Here is a 16,919-nt window from a genome sequence, read left to right on the forward strand (position 1 = left end):
GGGCTGTGAATTGCATTTTTTATATCTATGGATTGCCCTCCAACCAATTAAACTGAAAATAGGGTTTTTTCCCATGATTAATCACTGAGCAATAGCCTGAAGGGTCTTCTGGGCATTAAGATTGATTCTTTGTACTTGGAGTTGGATGGATATCTGGTTTCAAGTAAAACATAATGGCTGCAGATTGCATTGTTGCTCGTTAGAGAAGCTCAGGCTTTTGAAATTGGTGATTAGGATTTTCCTTCAGGGAGGATCAGGCTGCACAGTCTTCACACACAGATTTTACTGGTAGATGTCAGCTACCCAGCATTTTAAGAGACCCACAAAAAGTAGGCCTGTCATTTTGTCTCAAATCAGCCTGCCTCTAAGAGAGCTAGAACTTTCTCAGGCATAAAAAAAAAACACTTTGAATGATTCATGAAATCCTTTCCCCACTCTAAAAATGGATGAGGGGAATGACAAAACGATTCATTTATTTGTGCAAATAAATGAAAAATGCTTTGGGGAGAACAGTCCATCTGTAGGTATGTGTATATGTACTGTATGCACATATATGTTCATATGTACCTACAGAGACAGAGAATGCAGACGCTTTATCAAGTCTATGTTGACTTTCTTTTAAAGCCAGTATTCATATGGGATTAAATTTAATAAGTCTGTTTTTAGACTCTTAACTTGTGCCTATTTCCCACCAAATCTTACATATATATTCTCACTGTTTTCATTTAGGCTAGCAACAATATGATGCCTTCAATTTTAATCAGATGGGTACACTGTATTCATGTATAATACTGATGTACTCCTTCCTGGGTGACTAGAGATTGGACATCTTCTTGGAAAAATATGCCAGTATTATGGTTTTCAACCTCCTACGGTCATGTGGTCATCTTTTACATTGGTGTTTCGGGTCCTCTAACAGTTAAGTACATTGAGCTTTATCAGGCCCACAGGATCTACTTGCTGACAATGGTGGAGGCAATGTGGGTTTCTGTGGAGAACTAGGCCTAGCTATTTTTATAAAAGTGCTATTTTTATAGATACAATAAGAGTTACTCAGTATGTATGGGAGTTGACCATTTCCCATAAAATGCTGGTCTTTGCAATAAGGTGGTGAACAGCTGATACTATCACAGCCAGTTTACAGAAGAGGCTCTGAGATCACATAGCTTCTAAGAAATCATGGTGTGATGTTGAAAAGAACCCCGAGCTCTGACAAAATTCTATGCTTTATGGACGCCGCTGCCATCCTAAGTCTTCACTTTCATGAGATGTCTAAGGAATCTCTCCAAACAACCTTAGCTTTAAATTTTATGGTACTGAAGGTATCATTTCATTTAAAAATAATAAAGAAAAACTTGTTTATGGAGCTTTTCCATAAAAGACTTTCCTGTTCTAATTTAGAAAATCAATAAAGAAATGGGAATAGTCTTTAGGAGCATAGCACCATTTTATCATTTTTTAAAATTATTTTTTAAAGATTTTATTTATTTATTAATGAGAGACACAGAGACAGAGAGACAGAGACACAGGCAGAGCAAGAAGCAGGCTCCATGCAGGGAGCCCGACGTGGGACTAAATCCCAGGTCTCCAGGATCAGGCCCTGGGCTGAAGGCAGGTGCCAAACCGCTGAGCCACCCAGGGATCCCCCCAATTTTATCATTTAAATCACGGACAGCATTCTCAATAAAATCTAAGTGGTCTCTACTAAGAATATGATCCACTATCTCCCTTGAGTCCTCTTCATCTTGCAGAAGAAACTTTTGAGGAAGAGAACCTTGGCCTCGTTTTACAGGTGAATGCAGCCCAATGTCCTACCAGGTAAAAGAAGTCCCCGTCTTCCTTGAGGACTTCTCCCTGCAAGGATCTGCAGACAGAAGTCAAAAAAAAAAAAAAAAAAAAAAAAAGGATCTGCAGAAGTCTGAACTGTGGAAGGCATGAGAAACGTCAAGGTAGCAGTCAGGACTCCAGAAGAAAGAAATAGAATACTTTTTTCTCGGAATACTTGCGAGGGCCAGTAAGCGAAGCACTCTGACGGTGAAATGTCAGTTAGCAGCAGTCTGTGACTTAGCTCTGCCGCTGCGTCCCACTGGTTAGGACCCCTCAGCCTGTGGACTGTTTGTGGAGGTGGCTTTAAAGCCTGGAACACCTGGTTCCTTAAGGCTCCATCCCATAGAGCTGAAGCCCTCTCTGTGGAATTGGCTTTCTAGCCTTTGCTGGACATTAAAAATCAGCTTAATGCTCAGTTTCCTACCACGTTAATGACGCAGTAATTCACATAAGCAACTTACTTTAACAGCTAGTAAACTTTCCAGTAAAAAAAATTTTTTTTTTTCCCAAATAATCTCTATACCCACCGTAGGGCTCAGCGTCACAACCTGGGGAATCAGGAGTCCTAAGCCCTCCTGATTGAGCCAGGCGGGCCCCCTTCACTCATTTTGGGGGAGCCTACTGTTGGGGGGAGCCTACTGGGGCCTCCTCCAGCCCTGGGAGCTCTTGCTGACATGGAGCCTGTTCTCTCGGGGTTCATGCTCCAGACAAGGAGACCGATATCCAGTGTCAAACTGGAACTGTGGGCTGCGCTGGGAAGGAGGGGGGACGGTGCCCTAACCCACCCGAGGGAGCTGGTCTCTGCGGCGGGTCTGGAAAGCCGCCTCCTCCGGGGGGGCCTCCGAGCGCAGGCAGGAGAAGCAGCTTGTGGCCGTGACCAGGCGGAGGGCTCGAGAGAGGCTGCCGGAGGGACGGGGTGGCGGGGTCACGGGGAGCCATCGTGTGCAGTCGGGAGGAGGCCCACAGGGTCAGGAGGGCAGATAAGGGGCTTAGCACCCCAAGAGGTAGCAGGCCCAGCTGGATGTGAAACGAGGCCGCTGTGTCTGTTCTGCAGAGAGGCCGGAGTGGGCGCTGCTAGAGCCGCAAGCCGCCCCCTGCGCCCCCCGCGCCCCTGCACCCCCTGTGGCCCTGCACCCTCTGCGGCCCCTGCACCCCCTGTGGCCCTGCACCCTCTGCGGCCCCCTGCGGCCCCTGCACCCCCTGTGGCCCTGCACCCTCTGCGGCCCCTGCACCCCCTGTGGCCCTGCACCCTCTGCAGCCCCTGCACCCCCTGTGGCCCTGCACCCTCTGCGGCCCCCTGCACCCCCTGCGGCCCTGCACCCTCTGCAGCCCCCTGCACCCCCTGCGGCCCCTGCGGCCCTGCAGGGAAGGCTGCGCTGGGCGAGGAGGTGGCCTTAGGGCGGCGAGCTCACCTGCGCCCCAGGTCAGGCGCTCCTCTACGTTCCTGTCCTTCCTCCAGACTTCCTCCGGTCACTGCTCGGGCCCACAGGTGCTGCAGGAAGAAGCGAGGGAGCCGACCAGGAGAGTTAGGCCAGCATCAAGCCTGCGAGAGACCGTGTCCCGTTACCCACGCTGATGCTTTGTACTTGACATCGCTGCGGTTCCCTAAATCACCAGAGGTGTCTCTTCTGATGAATTTCAAAATCCGTTTCTTAAAATGTAACATTCGAAATTGGTCCTCGGAGTCCTAGGAATAGGAGCAGCCGCTGTTTTTGTCTTCCTGCGTTCTGTTGGGTTAGAACAGCTGCTCCAGGCAGGCTGCCTGGCTTGAAACTGCTTTTGTTTACCCCACAGGGCTCTTGGGATAATTAAATAAGATGATAAATATTAAAGCACTTAGTAGAGAGGCAGTCGTGTCTATTGCTTTTTTCCCCTCCAAATACTGTTTCCTAATAAACACATGTGAAGTTCTCTTGTTTGCTTTCATTCCTGTAGCTTAAAATGTCAGCGGTGCTTACCTCTTCGTGCTGAGATGATGAGGATTTTAGTGCTTCTTAGTGCTTCACTGTACTGAGGTTCTAAAGTAAACATGCTTTATTTTTATCATTAAATGTTCTTTGTCTTTTTTGTTACTTAGATTATGGTCAATAGGCAGATAGAAAAGTTAGAAAAACATGTCTTTATAACAACATACAGTGTTTGAAATTTGCCCAGACGCTTCATCAGGAAGAGAGGGTGACCAAGTCCAGCGACTTGCTGGGTGTGAGTTGGGCATACTCTGGGGCAGTGTTGACAAAACAGTACCAGCCCCGCCTGCACATTACTTTTTAGCTCCTAAATATAGTCAACAATCGACAGCTGTGTTGTTGTTTTTTTTTTTTTTCAAGATTTTGTGCTACTAGAGCAACACTAATCTACCATCTAAACTGAAGCTGTCTTTAGTGAACCATTAATGTGAAGAGAAACCAAACTCTAGCTCTTTGTTACATGAACGTTTGAGATTAACTTAGAGCTCCCCACAAGTGGTGACTTGCCTGGATCCTAATATTGGCAGGCTTCATTATCATTCACAAGGTCAAAAGGTCAGAGGCTAATTAGATCTTACCCCCATGTGACCCTCCGTCCTCCGCACCCCCAAAGACTTTGGTAGAGTAGTTTCACTATCCTGACATCTACAATATGAACAGGCAGGGGGAATGAACCACATTTAGGAGTTAGGCCTGATAACTAGGTTGGGATATGTGTTGGGGGAATATGTCCTGGGTGAAAGGCGGATCTGGAAGGATATGCTATCCAAGCCAAGTGAGGGGGTCTAGCCCCAACCAATGGGAATATACCAGATGGTGAGGGACGAGGCCTTGTAGTCCAGAACAGGTGATACTTGGAAATCCAGGCAGTGGAACTGGGAGGCTTGTTAGCTGGTGGGCCTAACAAGGTGTTTGGGCCACATCATGGGATTGGCCTCCTGGCCTTGGCCTTGATCCTCCCTGTGGAGGAAGCACTGTGGGTCTGGAAGGTGTGACAGGAGGATTTCCAAAGAGACAGACCTGGTACTGGATGGAGCACCAAGGCTCAGGCCTACAGGAGCAGGGCAGCAGGTCCACATCTCAAAGCACAGTGTGCATGTGTTGTGGGGGGCGGGGGGCACGGGAGGAAAATTAGCAGCTGGAAAGGGTTGACTATGAGGTTCAGATTGGCCTAACCACCAATCCAGAGTTTAGCAATTTGGTGGGAAGCAGGGGCTGGAGGGGGTGTGAGGTGGCATCAGGCTTGAGTCAGAGGAGGGATTAGATAGTTGGGGACAGATAGAACCTGAATAATAAACTATGTGCTGAGCACCTACTATGTGTCAGACACTGCTCTAGGACTTTGCAGCCATTATCATTGACCTCAAAACACTTCTGCAAGGTAGGTGTATTTGTCTCTTTTTAAAACATTTTAAAAAAGATTTTATTTATTTGACAGAGCACAAGCAGGGGGAGTAGCAGACAGAGGGAAAGGGAGAAGCAGCCTCCCTGCTGAATGGGGAGCCAGATGTGGGGCTTGATACCAGGATCCTGGAATCATGACCTGAGCCGAAGGCAGACACTCAACTGCTGAGCCACCCAAATGTACCAATTATTTCTTTTTTAAAAAATTATTTCTAATTTATAAATAAGGAGGCTTAATATGAATGAGGACACATAATAGCCCAAGTTCATAGAGTTAAGAAGAGGCAAGTTGAAGTCTGCCTAAGTCCATGCTGACAATCTTTCTACTCCACGAACAACACTCTTTACTGTATGTGAATGAGCACCGTTGGCTCCAATTTCTTTGTTCTTTGGGGAAATATCAATACAAGCAACCTATGATTCATGTTAAAATGGTGATTTTTAAAAAATTGATTTACTTTAGAGAGCGCGAATGTGAGTGGAGGGAGGAGCAGAGAATGCTCAAGCAGACTCCCCGCTGAGCGCCCAAGGTGGGCTTCATTCCCATGGCCCAGGAGACCAGCACTTGAGCCAGAAACCAAGAGTTGGATGCACAACTGCCTGAGCTACTCAGGTGCCCCCAAATGGTGGAGAAGTGTGCTCAAGCATCAAGCTGGTAGTATCCAATAATACAGTTCCATATTGAAATAACAGGAAATGGTCATTACTGTAAGAAAACATGAGAGGCACTTGGGTATCTCAATTGGTTAAGCATCTGCCTTTGGTTCAGGTCATGATCCCAGAATCCTGGGATCAAGCCCCACAGCAGGCTCCCTGCTCAGCGGGGAGTCTGCTCCTCCCTCCCCCCCCCGCTTCCAACTTTTGCATGCATGCGTGCGTACTCTCTCTCTCCTTCCCACTCTCTCAAATCTTTTTTTTTTTTTAAAGATTTTATCCATTTATTCATGAGAGACACAGAGAGCGAGAGAAGCAGAGACACTGGCAGAGGGAGAAGCAGGCCCCATGCAGAGAGCCCGACGCGGGACTTGATCCCAGGACCCCAGGATCATGCCCTGGGCAGACAGGAGGTGCTCAACCTCTGAGCCACCCAGGGATCCCTCAAATCTTTAGACAAAACAAAAAACATGAATACTCTTAGAGTGACAGGACCTGGTAGTAGCTTCAACATTCTCAACATTCTCGTGGGGCCATTTCACTAATTTGGTGGAAACCCTGCGAATTAACATCAGTTGGTACCTGATGGACCCTTATACAAAAGTAGAGTAGATCAAAGAAAGCAATGATCATAGAAAGACGAGGAAACAAAGACAGATGCAGGGCGTCAGAAATACTGGTGTCGCTAACATCTGAATTGCCTTGGGTTGCCAGAGGTTTTGGGCCCGAGAGCTACTGCTGTACCCTAAATGTTAAACATTTGTCCAGTCTGCCTTGAGGCCTTTTTCCTGTATCTTTCAGTAAAAACCCATCACTTTAGTCATGTTTTTGCCACATAAAAGGATGTTAGGTGTTCCACTCTGGGTACATACTTGAGAAATTTTACAGGAGCCCCCCGGGGTGAACCTATCAGAACTTAGTGCTGAAATGCAGATCGGCACCCGTGAGTCTGGGTGGTTGACAAATGAGCCTCTCAGGAGAGAATGGAAGCAAAAGGAAGAGTCAGGCAACTAACCCCGACTCACTCATGAAGCCTTAAGTGTCAAGGGATGAGTGGTCTGGCAGAAGGATTTTTGGTGTTTTTCTTTTTTTTTATCCTAAGAGTTTTTTGTTGTTGTTGCTGTTTGTTTCTAATGTAAGTCATTCTTTTTTACTTAAGTAAATATTCCAGAGATTGTGTCTACTTCTACACTGTAGTATCCCCAGGTCTTTGCATGGTGCTTAAGGAAAACCACTGCAGATCTTACTTCCAGATTTCACATGCCATAAGACGTTCCTCATAAGATCCCAAAAGATGATTTTCCAGAATGTGACGGTGCTGGCACCTTGATCTTGGACTTCCTGGCCTCCAGATATATAGCACGAGTGTCATGATAGTGAGGGGTCAAAAAGATGCAAGTCTCTGAGAAAACAAGGGGATGTGTTTGCACTCCCAGCTTTAGCAGAGCTAGAGTGTCCTATGTATGACTAACAGCCTCTTCAAAAGTCATTCTGACAATAGTGTTCATGGGTAATAATTAGAATTACTGTCCAAAAGCTTGCTAATGCCTTCTGTCTTTGCATAGAGACCTAACGTAAGAGTGTGCCAAGGGCATCCTTTTCCTTCCCGCTCCTTCTAACATGGTTTTTCTTCTCTATCTCAGTGTGTTTATGTCCCTCTCCCTCTTTCTTCAAAGTTATTTTTTTAAAGATTTTATCCATTTATTCATGAGAGACACAGAAAGAGGCAGAGATGAAGGCAGAGGGAGAGGCAGGCTGGCTCCCTGCAGGGAGGCCTGATGTGGGACTCGAACCCAGGACCGTGGGATCACACCCTGAGCCAAAGGCAGATGCTCAACCACTGAGCCACCCAGGTGGCCCAACGGGTTTTTCTAATTGAAGAGTTGACCAACAATGTACCAGTTTCAAGTGTATGACAGTGATTTGATGTTTATACATGTTACCAAATGGTTACTCGGGTAAGTCTGGTTACCATCTGTTGCCACACAGTGTTAAAGTATTATGGACTCTATTCCCGTGCTAGGCATTACATCATCTTAAGTTTTGTTTATCACTTTAATTTATCTCCTGATTCAGCCAATCCCTCTTCCTCAAATTCATACTTGATTCCTATTGAGAGGACACAGGAGCAAAACTGTTAACAGCAATTTGACCAAAACATTTCCAGATTTGGGGGCTAAGCAACATGTTCTCTGTGCTTGTGGAAGAGAGTCAACCATCTGGGTGTGGGGGGGCAACCTTCCTGCTTTGCCACAAGACCATGAACTTCCCTGGACTCTGGTGCACCAGTAACGGTACCCAGAAGTGACGGAGGAGTCTGGCACTGGCAGCAGGGCTGCAGGTGGAGATGGTGCCAGCAGAGTGAGCTGGAGCAGGAAGGGCAGATGTCCAGACTGCGAGCAAAAGTGAGACTTGGGGACTCGGGGAAATAACCAAAATGCTTCTCATGGGAGCTAGAGCTGTGATCTCTGTGATGGATCTCAAAATATGAAAAAGTCTGGAAACGCTGACAAATGAGTAATAGTTGAAAGAAATTGAGCCTGGGAGAGCAGGCATGGGGGAGTACGATAGATGCCTTCCATTGTTTGGGAGCAACTGGGAAATGCAAAGCAGAGAATATTGGGAAGGTGCCCAAGCTTGATCCATCTCTTCAAAGCTATGTTCAATGCTTCTGCATTTGATTTCCACAGTCGTCGTTCCTTCCATTTTCACAAACCAGAAAACCGAGGCTTGGGGTGTTTTAAAATGCGCCTAAAGTGATGTAGCCAACAGATGGTGGAGCTAGGATTTATGCTCCCAATCCAGTGGTGTGTTGGTGAGGTTTAACTGCTGGCTCTCCGGGGAAACAGAAACCCTGGTTTGTAGTGTTGGCTGATTTCTCTGGTGTAACTACTCCTATCAGGGGGGGAGTTTAAGCCATCAACATAATGCTATTAAACATAGGGTTGGTGGGGGCGCCTGGGTGGCTCAGTCAGTTAAGTGTCTACCTTTGGCTCAGGTCATGATCTCAGAGTCCTGGGATCGGGCCCCACATCAAGCTCCCTGCTCAGTGAGGAGCTTGCTTTTCCTTCTCCCTCTGTGCCTCTCCCTCTAGTGCTCACTCTCGCTCTCTATCTCAAATACATAAAATCCTAAAAAAAAAAAAAAAAAAAAAAAGGGTTGGGAAGATATGCACACAAACAGCTCTTCCACATTATGTCTTTATTTACTCCCCATCTACACTCTTTTCTATATGCTTCATTCCAGGATCAGAGCTGGTCTTCACAGAGCAGAGGATGCAATAGCTAATGACTAGAAATTCAAAAACCAGGTTGTCCTGAGGTAGTTGGCTCCCAATCCTAGCTCAGAGGCTGCCAGGTACAGGGTGGTTAGAGAAGGAGATGCACACTCCGTGGAGGATTGTCGGGCTTTCTGAGCCTTATTACACATGGGAATCACCTGGGAAACTTGCTCATGTACAGGGTCTGGAGAACAGAGCATAGAGATTGAAAGTGCACAGTCTGGAGCCAGGCAACTTATGTGCAAATCTGGCTCGGGCCCTGACTAGCTGGGTGGCCTCAGGCAACTTCTTTAACCTCCCTGTGCATCAGTTTCCTCATCGATAGATGGTGATAACAATATTGCCCTCAAAGGATTGTTGAGCAGGTTAAGTGAGTTAATGTTTATGAAGTCTTTTGAAGAGTGCCTGGAACATAGTAAACACTACTGTATAAAGTCCTGCTTCTTGCTATTACCAAGACTAATGCTGGTGAGGCCTCTCTGTCTGTATTTTAAACGCACATTCCGAGTGATTTTTAGGCAATCATCTGGGCTTGCTCCTAGACCTCTGGGAAATCACTAAGGTCTATTATTCTTATTCTTGGGGAATTGAATAGCTTCTTGTAGGAGCCAAGACCAAGCCAAGAGTAAATCTCAGGCTGTCCTTGCAAATCTGGAATAATCTGCAAACCCTAAATTCACTGTGCTTGTGTTAGAAATTCTTTCATGGTCCTTATCCCTCCATGGAAGATCTAGGTTGCAGGATACTATACAGATTGTGTTTACTAAATAGTCAATCCCAGGGGGCACCTGGATGGTTCAGTTGGTTGAGTGTCTGCCTTTGGCTTAGGTCCTGGGATCGAGTCCTCTGTCAGGCTCTTGGCTCAGTGGGGAGTCTGCTTCTCCCTCTCCCTCTGCTCCTCACCACCCCCTTCCATTCTTATTTTTTTTTCCTCTCTCTCAAATAAAATCTTAAAAAATAAATCCTAATTCACAGTGGATTTCATCTTAATTTTTTATTTATTTTATGATAGTCACACAGAGAGAGAGGGAGAAGCAGGCTCCATGCACCGGGAGCCCGACGTGCGATTCGATCCCGGGTCTCCAGGATCGCGCCCTGGGCCAAAGGCAGGCGCCAAACCGCTGCGCCACCCAGGGATCCCTGGATTTCATCTTAATGATGGCACAGAATCTGACTGAATTTGGAGGTTAATGTGAATTTCTACTGTTATAATTTCCACTAATATTCCCTTCAATGTACATTTATATTACATGATAAACCTATATTTCATTTTTGGCCTAGATCTATGTAGAAAATCCTTGGGGCTCTAACTCTGCTCTCTGTAACTTTAAGAATTAAACAGAGCAGTTTGTTTTCTAAGAGGGTAAACCATTAGCCCTTAATGCTGGGAGACCCTGAGCATGGGGAGTACGCGGCTCTACCCACCTAGATGATAGTACTAAATGATATACTACATGATGGCGGTGCCTTTGCTTTTCCACAATGGAAATTGTAGAAATCTTGAATTTTGGAAACAAGGATTACATTTTTTCATTTCCCCTTCCCATTCCGCCCCAGGCTATTGTTAACTGCTGAGTAGTATTTATTAAGCAATATAATGTCACATTAGTCTAATTATTGGATCCCTCCCTCCAAGAGAAATAGGCCTGAATCTTGCTTCCACATCTTACTAGATTTGTGCCCTCGGGAAAACTAATTAGTCTCTCTAAATCTCCATTTTCTCCTCTAAAAGGAGAGTGTAATGATGCTAGTGTCTGAGTTTATTATGAAGATTGAGAATTGTAAAGTACTTAGCATAGTGTCTGGCACATGGAAAATGTACAAAAGTGGACCTTGAAAAAGCCAAACTGGAAATGTAAAACTCTAAACCAACATAGGTCTAAATGGCAAAGGAATACACAGAGAGGACTCCATCATAAAGAATGAAGAGTGCTGCATGATCAAGGACACATTATAAATTAACATCTACATATTGTGAAAAGTGTGATTTCATGGTTTTTCTAGGTGCATGGAAATGACAGCCTCATTTCTACTTCAAGGAGGTTTTCTTTTTCTTTTTTCTTTTTTTTTAAAGATTTATCTATTCATTTATGATAGACATAGAGAGAGAGAGAGAGAGAGAGAGAGAGAGAGAGAGAGAGAGAGGCAGAGACACAGGAGGAGGGAGAAGCAGGCTCCACGCCGGGAGCCCGATGCGGGACTCGATCTCGGGACTCCAGGATCGCGCCCTGGGCCAAAGGCAGGCGCTAAACCGCTGAGCCACCCAAGGATCCCCTCAAGGAGGTTTTCTGAGTGGGTTTGGCCTTTGTACTTTTTAAAAAATAAAATAAATAATAAAAATAAATTTATTTTTATATATTTTTTAAAGATTTTATTCATGGGAGACACAGGCAGAGAGGGAGAAGCAAGCTCCCCGCGGGGACCCTGATGTGGGACATGGTCCCAGGACCCTGGGGTCACGACCTGAGCCAAAGGCAGATGCTCAACCACTGAGCCACCCAGGTTCCCCCGGCCTTTGTACTTTGTGTCAAGAAAATGCAAGATCTGTCTGCAGCCCTCAAGGAGTTGGGGTGAGAGTATTTTTAAGGGCTAAGAAGGAAAGCTGAATGTTTTGAGTTGTTGTCCAGAATGGTCTATGAGGACAGAGTTTGTTAGCTAGCTTCCATAAAATTCTAAAGTTGTAGCCTCTGCTTAGAGGCATGCAAGGATGCAGAGCTGACAAATCGTGTATGGCTGCCTGCCATCCGCCCCAGTTAAGAGCTTCTAATCAGCAGATTGCTGTGCGAGGTAGCTCATACTGTTAACTCCACTTAGAAACTGACTTTGAAGCAAGGTCAAGAGAGATGCCAAATTGCATGTGCAATGAGCATTTGAGGATAGTCTTGAATTAAATCATCACACAAATCAGCCGTCTCTTTATCCCCAGGGCTCTGGATGTCTTGCTGAAACATGAGTTTCCTGCCCTCTCATATTTCACCTCCATCTCTCCCCACTTTCCACCCTGAGCCAGCCCCAACGAGGCTCTTCAGAATTCAGGGAATAATCATTCATCTGTTTTATGTAGTCGACAGCTATAATAGGAGTGTGGGCTGTGTGCCAACCCCATAAATAGGGGCCAGAGGTATAAATATGGATCAGAATATTTGTATGTGAGGAGCCCACATTCTGGTTAGGGAGACAGAAATGGAAACAAAGAGTCCCACTATAATACCTGCTTGAATAGTTCTCTGAAAGCACCAAGGTCAGAGATGACCATTCTGCTTTGGGAAGATGGGAGATCTGCTCAAAGGTGATGATTCTCCATCTGCGTGTTGAGGAATGAGCCTGAGTGCTCAGAGGATGAAGGCAGGGAAGAGAATTCTGAGCAGAAGTAGTAACGTGTGTGCAAGCTCAGACTTGTGGGCAGTTGGCGTGAAGAACATCTGGTGGATGCGAAGACTGGAGAGAGATTGTAATAGGACCATATGAATGTGAAGTTCAAAGGTAAGACCTGCTTGGCTCCAGATTCGAATCTTAGAATCAGAAGGGATCTTAGTGATCATGGTGGCACAGGGCAGTCAAGGACTTGTTCACACCAGGACCAGAGCAATCTCTTTCAGGGCTAGGTCCCTTCCTTTCTCCAACCATGAACCCTAGCTGCAATCCTGCAACTTATTTCTATAACGCTCGGAAATTGGGTGTCTGAGTTCAACCTGGAAGCCACAGTATGGAGTTTAGATCTATGTATCTACTCATTTGTCAAGTTAGTGTGACATCAATATTTTAAAAAAATTGTTATCAGACTTCAAAGACTGCTTACAGGAGAGTGTGTGAGTTTTCCATTGCTGCTGTAACAGATGACCATAAGCTTGGTGGTTTATACAAGTTTTTTCTTAGGGTTCTGGAGGCCAAAAGCCAAAATCCATTTCCCTGGGCTGAGGTCAAGGTATCACAGGACTGGTTCCTCCCAGAGGCTGCGTGTGTCCTTGGCTGTGGCTGTTTCCCCTTGATCTCTGCTGCTGTCATCATACTACTTTTCTCTATTTGACCTTCTTGCCTCCCTCTTATAAGAACCCTTGTGATTACAGGTAGGGACCACCTAGATAATCCAGGCTAACCTCCCTCTTGAATTAAAACATCACACAAATCAGCCACCTCTTTTTTTTTTTAAGGTTTTTTATTTATTCATGAGAGACACAGAGAGAGAGAGAAGGAGAGAGAGAGAGAGAGAGAGAGAGAGAGAGAGGCAAAGACACAGGCAGAGGGAGAAGCAAGCTCTAAGCAGGGAGCCTGATGCAGGACCCGATCCCGGGATTCCAGGATCACACCCTGGGCCAAAGGCAGGCACTAAACCGCTGAGCTACCCAGGGATCCCTCAGCCACCTCTTTTTCTCCAGGGTCTGGATGTCTTGCTGAAACCATTTAATCACATGCCTAAGGTCTCTTTTGCCACATAGGGTAACATTCACAGATTCTGGGAATTAGGAGGTGGATATTTTAAGGAGAAAGAGGATTGTTCCGTTTACTACTGATAGTAGTACTCTCTGTCCTTGGGTTGAAGTGTGCAGACCACACATACCTGTTTGTGGCTGGGGATTTGGAAATTCGGGGGGTGGATGGGAACGGCCAGGACAAGTACCCTCATCATTTACTGGAGTCTATGGAGAATCAGATACCTGAGGGATAGGTCAGACCTTTGTGGAGAAGGCAATAGTTTTTCTCTCTCTGCCCATAATAAATGCCATCCAAGTCGGATTACCCTTGTATTGGAAATGTGTTGGGCAACTTATAAAGGCTTAGAGGACTCCTGAAATTTTTGCTTGCTGAATCAGTAATGGCAGAGCCACATGACTGGCTGAGCACGGGGAATAAGTTGTCTTGATGTGGGTATACTAAAGATTCAGAGTTTCTGATGCTGGATTGGCACGTGCCTTTAGTCTGAGAGCATAACCATCCTTAGACCTAGTTAAGAGGGGCCCATGCTCCAGGACCTACGCTGGCCTCCTTTTACTGCACCCCTAACTATGCCATGGGGATGTGTTCTCTGAGAGCCCAAGCTCCATCCCCAACCATTTTCCAGGTACCCAGGAATTGGAGTCCTGCCACAATGGTCCCAGGCCTGCACCAGCCTCACCCTATGTCTGTCCTCATGAGGTCAGGGAACATACTACTGTGTCTACCCCAAGGCCCAGGGTGGCCCTCTGTTGGGCATGGGTGGGACATAGACACTGGGAAGGGTCTACGTGGGTAAGCTCCAGGCCATCACAGTAAAGGACAAAAACTTGAAACCAGTATCATGGACCGGTTGCATGGTGTCCCCGAGTGAGCTTGAAGGTTTGGTGGAGAGCTCTAAGGAGGTAGAAAACTCAAGGACCTGGGCCTCATTCTCATGAAAGTGTATTTTGGTAAGGTAGGAGGATTGAATATCTTTCACTTAACCATTTCAATCTGGTGTCTAATGTGTCAATAATTAGAGATGTAGGATGGATGCCTCATTAATACGCTTACCTCAGGCTCTGTGTGTATTAGTGGCAGGTTGGCCAGAGCTACGCTCACTGCTACAAACAGCAATGCCTACGTGACAGGTATGCCATGTTGCACAAGGCAGTGCAAGCAAAGCACTGCCATAGGAAGGAATCAAGTCTTCAGTTCTTTGGGCATTCAATGGAATGTAAAATGTTCAATTAATCCTTCAAGTCATTAGGGAAATATCCCAGTGCCTCAACCTTTATAACATAGGGTGTTTAGTTAGCTGGGCTGAGGAGATGAATACAATTTAACGCCTTCAACATTAACAGTTGGGTTTTAGTGTTTAGATTTGGAATATGTTTGGTTCTTTATTCTGAATTACAATCTTACATTGTATACTAGGTAATTCAGCTCCATGGTAACTAAAACTAATGTTAGCCAAAAACTAAGAACAAAAGAATACGTGATTTTTCATATAATCAGTGTGCTGCCATGAAGACTTCACTCAGATCCTGGTCTGTGAACCACTTAGGTGTGGAGAGTTTCTCCCTGGAGAAAACCAAATTCTCTTTGTTGACTTATCAATGTATTTCTCCTAATTGAATTAACGTGAAGACTAAAAACTGAAGTCTACATTCAACCCTAATATCTTTTTAAAAGTTAAAGTTAGGGGATCCCTGGGTGGCTCAGCGGTTTCGCGCCTGCCTTTGGCCCAGGGCACAATCCTGGAGTCCCGGGATCGAGTTCTGCGTCGGGTTCCCTGCATGGAGCCTGCTTCTCCCTCTGCCTGTGTCTCTGCCTCTCTCTCTCTCTCTCTCTGTGTGTGTCTATCATGAATAAATAAAAATAGATCTTTAAAAAAATAAATAAAAGTTAAAATTAGTATTTTACTTTATTATTTATTTACTTTTTTAAATTAGTATTTTTTTAAGATTTTTATTTTTTATTTTTTATTTATTCATGATAGGTAGATAGAGAGAGAGAGAGGCAGAGACACAGGCCGAGGGAGAAGCAGGCTCCATGCAGGGAGCCTGACATAGGACTCTATCCCGGGTCTCCAGGATCACTCCCTGGGCTGAAGGTGGTACTAAACCTCTGGGCCACCGGGGCTGCCCTAAATTAGTATTTTAAATGAAGAATAAATTTAGGGCGCCTGGGTGCCTCGGTCAGTTAAGCATGCAACTCTGATTTCGGCTCAGGTCATGATCTCGGGGTCCTGGGATTGAGGCCCACGTTAGGCTCACCCTCAGTTCGGAGTGTGCTTGAGACTCTCCCCTTCCTTCTGCACTTCCTTCCCCCTCCTCGCTCTGCCTGAGTGTTCTCTCTGTATCTCTCAAATAAATTAAAATAAATCTTTAAAAAACTATTCATGAAAAATAAATTCAAACATAAAAAAATACCCCAGAAGTTTAAAATTCTTAATCACGAAATACTTACTGGTTGCTTTAGTTTTTTTTTGTTTTGTTTTGTTTTGTTTTGTTTTTAAGTAATCTCATGCTCAAAGTAGGAGCTCAAACCCATAACCCTGAGATCCAGTCTCATGCTCTACTGATGGAGCCAGCCAGGAACTTTTTTTTTTTTTTAAGTATGTCTCAAGTTTCATGATTCAAAGTAGCCTGCTAACTTGTACTATCTCAGTGTTATTCCTGGAAACACAGAATTTTCCAGGTAGAATAGATAGTGATGGTGGCAGACTCATCCCTCTGCTTCTGGAATTCTCTCGTGTATTTTTTGTGGTGTTAATCCACAGAAAATTCTATTTCTAATAAAATTCTGATTTTTAAAGTTGTCAAAGCAATCAGCTTTACTTGGTGAGTTTACCTGGGGCTTAGATTCTCCAGTTTGGAGATTATACCCTGAGTCTTTTAGATTGAAAAAAAGTGAAATAAACTGGCCAGCTACCAGCAAGAGGTATATATTGCTTTTCATATAATTGTAACACTATACTATCTGGCTAGAGTCTTCTCTAGCGGGATAAATGCTAAATGAAATTGAAAGTATGATCTCACAACTGTAGTGTGTGAAATTAATCTTAAGAAGCAAAAAGGCGGGATCCCTGGGTGGCGCAGCGGTTTGGCGCCTGCCTTTGGCCTGGGGCGCGATCCTGGAGACCCGGGATCGAATCCCACGTCGGGCTCCCGGTGCATGGAGCCTGTTTCTTCCTCTGCCTGTCTCTGCCTCTCTCTCTCTCTCTCTGTGACTATCATGAATAAATAAATAAAATCTCAAAAAAAATTATAAAAAAAAAAAGAAGCAAAAAGCCTTAATTTTTAGTTATTTCTTCAGATCAACTGCCTTCTCCAGTTGCTACTATACTTTCCTAATTTAAAGATCTGCAG

The 16,919-nt window shown here is 45.2% G+C and overlaps 1 protein-coding gene across 4 annotated transcripts in view; it reads left to right on the forward strand.

The window, feature by feature from the left end:
• The first annotated feature begins 12,276 nt into the window (after positions 1–12,276).
• Positions 12,277–16,919, forward strand: part of NAPEPLD (N-acyl phosphatidylethanolamine phospholipase D) — a 66,759-nt gene continuing 62,116 nt past the window's right edge. For all 4 annotated transcript variants that reach the window (XM_041774007.1, XM_041774010.1, XM_041774008.1 and 1 more), the window contains exon 1: positions 12,277–12,615. The gene's annotated coding sequence lies outside the window, so the exon portion shown is untranslated. The remainder of the gene's footprint in view (positions 12,616–16,919) is intronic.

The sequence above is a fragment of the Vulpes lagopus genome, chromosome 11 (genome assembly GCF_018345385.1).
Source record: "Vulpes lagopus strain Blue_001 chromosome 11, ASM1834538v1, whole genome shotgun sequence".
NCBI lineage: Eukaryota > Metazoa > Chordata > Mammalia > Carnivora > Canidae > Vulpes > Vulpes lagopus.